This window comes from Lactuca serriola, chromosome 7 (assembly GCF_051521515.1).
Source record: "Lactuca serriola cultivar US96UC23 chromosome 7, Lser_US96UC23_V15, whole genome shotgun sequence".
NCBI classification, from domain to species: domain Eukaryota; kingdom Viridiplantae; phylum Streptophyta; class Magnoliopsida; order Asterales; family Asteraceae; genus Lactuca; species Lactuca serriola.
In genome coordinates, this window is record NC_136414.1 from 38,776,771 (window position 1) to 38,782,770 (window position 6,000).

Here is a 6,000-nt window from a genome sequence, read left to right on the forward strand (position 1 = left end):
GGTTGGCTCAACTCGCCGAGTTGACCCATCAACTCGTCGAGTTCTATAAATCAAATACCCTGAAATCGCGATCCAACTCGTCGAGTCATCCCCCTGACTCGCCGAGTTCCCTGGCTACTCATAGTCGCGATTAAGCGAGTCAACTCATCAAGTCATCCTCAGACTCGTCGAGTTCTACCATGTTCAAAATCGGGACAAATCGACTCAACTCGTCGAGTTCCTCTATGGACTCGACGAGTTCCTCAGTCTGTTTGGGCTATCTTAATAGATTAAGCCCCTACTCTTTCAGATCTGAGCTTCTTACTTCTCATATATACTGAAAATGCCCTTTTAAGAGTAAAATTTTCAATTTTACCCATTTATACCCTCATTTGACGGGTTTAGCTCAAACCCTAAATCTTTAGGACATAGATCTTGGTTCACAAGTCATCCTTACACCAAACTAAAGCATACAAACAAAGATCTAGGCCTTAAACACTTAATAAACACATAAAGCTTCCACTTTTCACTCCATGCATGGCCTTTTGGAGCTTAAAAGGCCAAAAATAACATCCTATGGCTTGCATGGGCTTCAATGGTTATAAAGGTTGCACTTTTATGCCATGAAAGCCCTCAATGATTCCCAATGTGATGGTTCACTCACTTGGGACGTCCATATCCCAAAGATCAAGCTTCTTGGACCAAAAACCCAATAAAAAGATGATAAGAGATCTAAGAAGCTACTATGCAAGTTTGAGACTTGTTTACCCAAAAATGCTGCAAATGGAGTGAAGTTTTTGGATCTACTCTCTTCTTCTTGAGTCCTCTAGCTTCCTCTTCTTCCACAAGCTTCAAAAGCACATGTTTTCTGTCAAAAAGGTCTCACAAGCTCACACAAGGCTCTAGGGTTTCGTGGCTAGGGTTTTGGGACTTGTAGGTTGTAAATGAGGCCAACCTTTAGGGATTAATGTGTTTAAATAAGGTGCAAAACCTTGAAATTAGGGTTTCACTCTGGCAGTCCTACTCATCGAGTTGAGGCTTCCAACTTGTCGAGTAGACTTCAAAACCCACGTCCAAATCCATTTCCTACTCGACGAGTTTGGGGCCTCAAACTCGTCCAGTTCCAGCCTAAAAATGAATAAAATTATAATTTAAAAACATACCAGGAACCCGGTGTTACAACAAAGCTTAGTGGGTTTCCCAAAATACCACATACCAAAACATATAAGTGTCACGGGCTACTCCCATGGTCTTTCCTTGCAATGTTGAGGGCCAAATCTTGGTCTTACATACAAATGTCATGGGCTACTCCCATGGTCTTTCCTTGCAATGTTGAGGGCCAAATCCTGGTCTTACATACAAGTGCCATGGGCTACCCCCATGGTCATTATTTGCGACGCCGAGGGTTAAATCCCGGTCTTACACACAAGTGCCATGGGCTACCCCCATGGTCTTTCATACAATAATCACAAAGACAATAAGCATTCCATAAAACAAGAAATGGGTCGACATTGGTGCCTTCAACCCATGGATATGGTGAGAAAACTCACCTCATAGTTTGAAAGAATAGTTGCACCGATCACTGCTCTAAAAGCTATCTCTACCGGTCACCTATATAATTAACAGGGACCTAAATCTCAAACTGAAACATCCCAAAAACACAACCCAAAAATTTAGTTTTTAAAACATTAATAAAACCATCAACCATCCAAAATCATAAGTAAAATCATAACCATGTATCATAAAACATCATAGTATCTGTCTCAAATCAAAATCTCATATCAAATCATTAGAGTGAACTCCCAGGTTGTGACTGTGGTGTGTGCCATGCGATCAACCCAAGCCATTCCCTTTGCTAGTGGAAGTAACCAAAACTGAAAACTATAAGCACAAAGCTTAGTGAGCTCTCCCAAACTACCACATGCCATACAATAACACAAATAACACATACTGGGCCTTGCCCACTGCATCGGGCCCCGCTCGGCATCAGACCGAAGTCCGGCATAATCTGGGCCCCGCCCACTGCATCGGGACCCGCCCAGCATCGGACCAAAGTCTGGAATAACTTGGGCCCGCCCGACATCAGACCGAAGTCCGGAAGAACTTGGGCCCTGCCCGACATCAGACAGAAGTCCGGAATAAACTGAACATAACATAACATGAACATATAGAATAGTCACATACTGCATCGGGCTTGCCCGACATTGGACCGAAGTCCGGATTATATAACACATATTACAAACATACATGAATCACGAAGACATCAAGCATACCTATTACTGCATCGGGCCCCGCCCGACATCGGACCGAAGTCTAGAACTACTATCATCTAAACAGGCCGACATTGTGGCCGCAGACCCATTCCTACTAGAAGGAAACTCACCTCACACTGCTGAAGTCCCGCTGACAGAACCATAGCTGCTCGATGGCAGATTCCCGATCTGTCAATATCAAAATAACACCTGATTAATAATTGGGTTCTAACACATATTCATAAATCCATGCTTGGGGTAAAAGACTACTTTACCTCGTAACTTGGCTTGACTCAAGTCCAAGGCCCAATCCAAAGGCCCAAAAGTCTAATAATGGACCAAGACCAAATTGGCTCAAACCTCTACATGGACTTCCCTTAAGGCCCAAATGTTCAGTCCAGTCCAACATATCTCATTCTAAGGGCCCAATATCATACAACCATCTAGGCCCAAACTATGACTGGATTTTCCAAATTGGCCCCAATCTTTCATATGGGCCTTACCCTAAAGCCCAACTAATTACTCTAGTCCATTTGATTATTCTTGGATGACCCATTAATAAACCAATTACCAAAGCCCAATCGAAAGGCCTAACCCAAGGCCTAAGTGAAACTAGGGTTTCACATAAAATGGCGATTAGGGTAAGTGTTTCTTACTTAACCCATTAAGGACTTAATCCATTAAGTCCTTTACTCTACTAGATCAATGATATGGAGAAATTGGGCTTAATACACAATCCAATCTCAACGGCCCAATAGTGGGTCCAATAAGTCTAAGGCCCAATTACCCACAATTAGGGTTTTCTAATCCCTAATTAGGGTTTTTCACCCAAACATGGCCCAATAGGTCCAAAACTAATCCTTAAGCCCATTAGGGTTTCACATAGAATGATGATTAAGGTTAAGTTTCCTACTTAACCCATTAAGGACTTAATCCATTAAGTCCAATATCGCTTAGATTAATCTTTGCCAATGATTATTATTTAATATCTCAAGTTATTAAATAATTCCCGCGTGTCTCGGTTAATTCCCTAAATTAGGGTTTTATTGGCATTAGGGTTTTCCAACCCAAATACTAGCCCATTTATCAATTTGTCGGGCTTTTAGGTCAATTAGGGCTTTATTGGGCCTCTTAGGCCCACTAGAATATCATTAAGCCCATTAGGGTTTTATGTGGGTCAATTAGGGTCCATTAGGGCTTACAAGGCCCATTAGGGTTTCAAGCACCCCAAACGAATCAAACTCAACGAGGCACGCAGACTGCCACCCGACACGGCGGCCGCTAGTGGCAGGAGGCGACAACCACCACCCTAAGGTGGTGGTTTTCAATTTCTTTCCATTATTCCATTTTTTTTACAATTTAAAATGATCATACCAAATAAAGACACACACACTAAATAAACACACACACGCAACCACCCTTGCGGTGGTCGGCGGTGGCATGTGGCGGCAGCCACCATCCTATGGTGGTGGTGATGCCTTTTCCGGGAATTCCAGCCATACACACATACACTCACCAACTACAACACACCCATCTTCACGTCTTTTGCTCAGAAAGAGAAGCCAACCACCCACCTGGCGGTGTATGGCGGCGGCAGCAACAACTCTTGCGATAACAGCCACCACCTCACGGTGGTGGTGGCGGTTCTGTTGTTTCTTAGCCAAGAAACACACGCCCATAACACCAAATCTCGCACATCCATATTCGAATACGCACCAGCCCCGACCATCCCTGCGGTGGTGTGAAGCAGACGAGCAGAAAACGACGGAATATACATCAGGATCCCACATCGTCGCTGCACCGGGCAGAAGCGAAGAAGGAAAGGAAGAATATAGTAAGGAGGTGGTCATCCGACATCCAAGCAGCAACAACGACTAGGCTATCTTAGAACTCCACCGCTCATAACTAGACATCGAATTCACAACTCACCCTTCGCCGTTCACAGTGCAGAAACCTGGTCTCGGTGGTCCTTGTCGCTCACAACGTCGCCGACAGTAGATAGCGACTTGGTCGGATCGGAAAAAGAACAAGGAGAGGGAGATGACGGCTACTTCACTCATGGCGGCTGGAACCTTTAGGTTTAGGGTTTGACATGGTGAGGGTGTCGGGTTATATCTGATGGGTTTGAGCCATAAGAACTTTCCTATGTGCACATGCAAACCCTAATGCTTGGATCTAGGTTTCTCTAATTGAACATGCAATGTATCCAAGGCTTGCAATTCTAGATCTAGTGTAAACAATTGAATCATAACATATGAAATCAGATCTAGAAGAATACCTTAAGTTAATTGCTTGAAACTTCCTATTCTTGGAGCTAAGAGTCACAATTGTCACTCCTCTAATGGCTTACAAACACCAAATAGCAAGAGGATGATCTTGAGAGAGAGAGAGGAGGTGAGGAAATCGGCTCTAGGGTTTCTTTCTTTCAAGAGTAGTCGATTTCCCTCACCCATGGGATCTATTTATACTATGAGCTACTAGGGTTTCACCCTTAACCCTAATTGAATAACTTAGGCCCTAAGAAATCCAAAGATCCTTCTAGATATGAGGCTTGGACGATTTTAAGGTATCCAAACCCTAAAATTCGTCCCCCTTAATATCCATAAGGATTCATAGCCCGAAACACAACTATCATACATTTGACAGTTTATGCCCCTTTATTCAATTAATCTCTTTAAGTCACCAAATTAATTCTTAATTAATTTATGACTTATATCAATCAAATAATATTATTATTCCTTTAATATATTACTCTCATAATATGTTAATAATATCTCTTCTCTCTTTACAAATCATCCTGTCAAGTTGCTATGGTAAAGGCAACCCAAAAGGACCATGCACAACTGGGTCAAGTACTTACCAAATATAGTTACAGCCTTAGACACTAATCCAACAGTCTCCCACTTGGATAAGTCTAGTAACTATATATGCAACCACAATCCGATTAGCAATCATAGCTCTCAAAGACGTTGTCAAACTCTGATCTTATCAGTATCCTGTCCTTTAGATAAGGGATCATACAGTCCTCTGTTTAGATATTGTGCGGACAATCTCATGGAACATAGTCATACTTATTGTCCAGCAGTTGGTTTCTCGATCTCAGATTCATTTGATGTAGAACTTAATTGAACACATCAATTCAGTCTTGGCTGGACCCGACACATAAGTCAAATCAAATCATCGAGGGGCCCTGATATCGCTTTTACCCTCTTAGGATAAAAGTAACAGATAAACTTCGACTTATATGCATTTACTGTTTACTAATCAACTATACACAACAATGCGTTTTATGACATCAATTTACTGATGCGGTTTCGCATTGTCAATGCACAACCAATTAATAAACAATAAACCATATATCTTGGTTTTAAGACCATATGATATTATCGTCTTGTGATCACTTGCGGTACATTCCATAAAGTGATTCCAGCAAGCGCGGGTTTATTCCAATGCTCAAAACTTGTTCATAAGCACTCATGAACATTGCAACAAACCTTTGCTATGTATAATACCTTTTAGACAATCTACACATCAATTCATGACAATCTTCATTCATACCTACTTCCAACATATGAACGATTGTGGACCATTCGAATAATTCGATTATTCTTAATAACTCAATTATTCAGGAAGTCAAAACATGCAAAGTGAAACAATAGTTAAACAATTAACATAAGATAATAGCTTTACTTATAAATAATACTCCTTTATTTAATCATCAAATGTCAATTACATTTATCTATTACATGTTTCTAAACTATCTAATCTA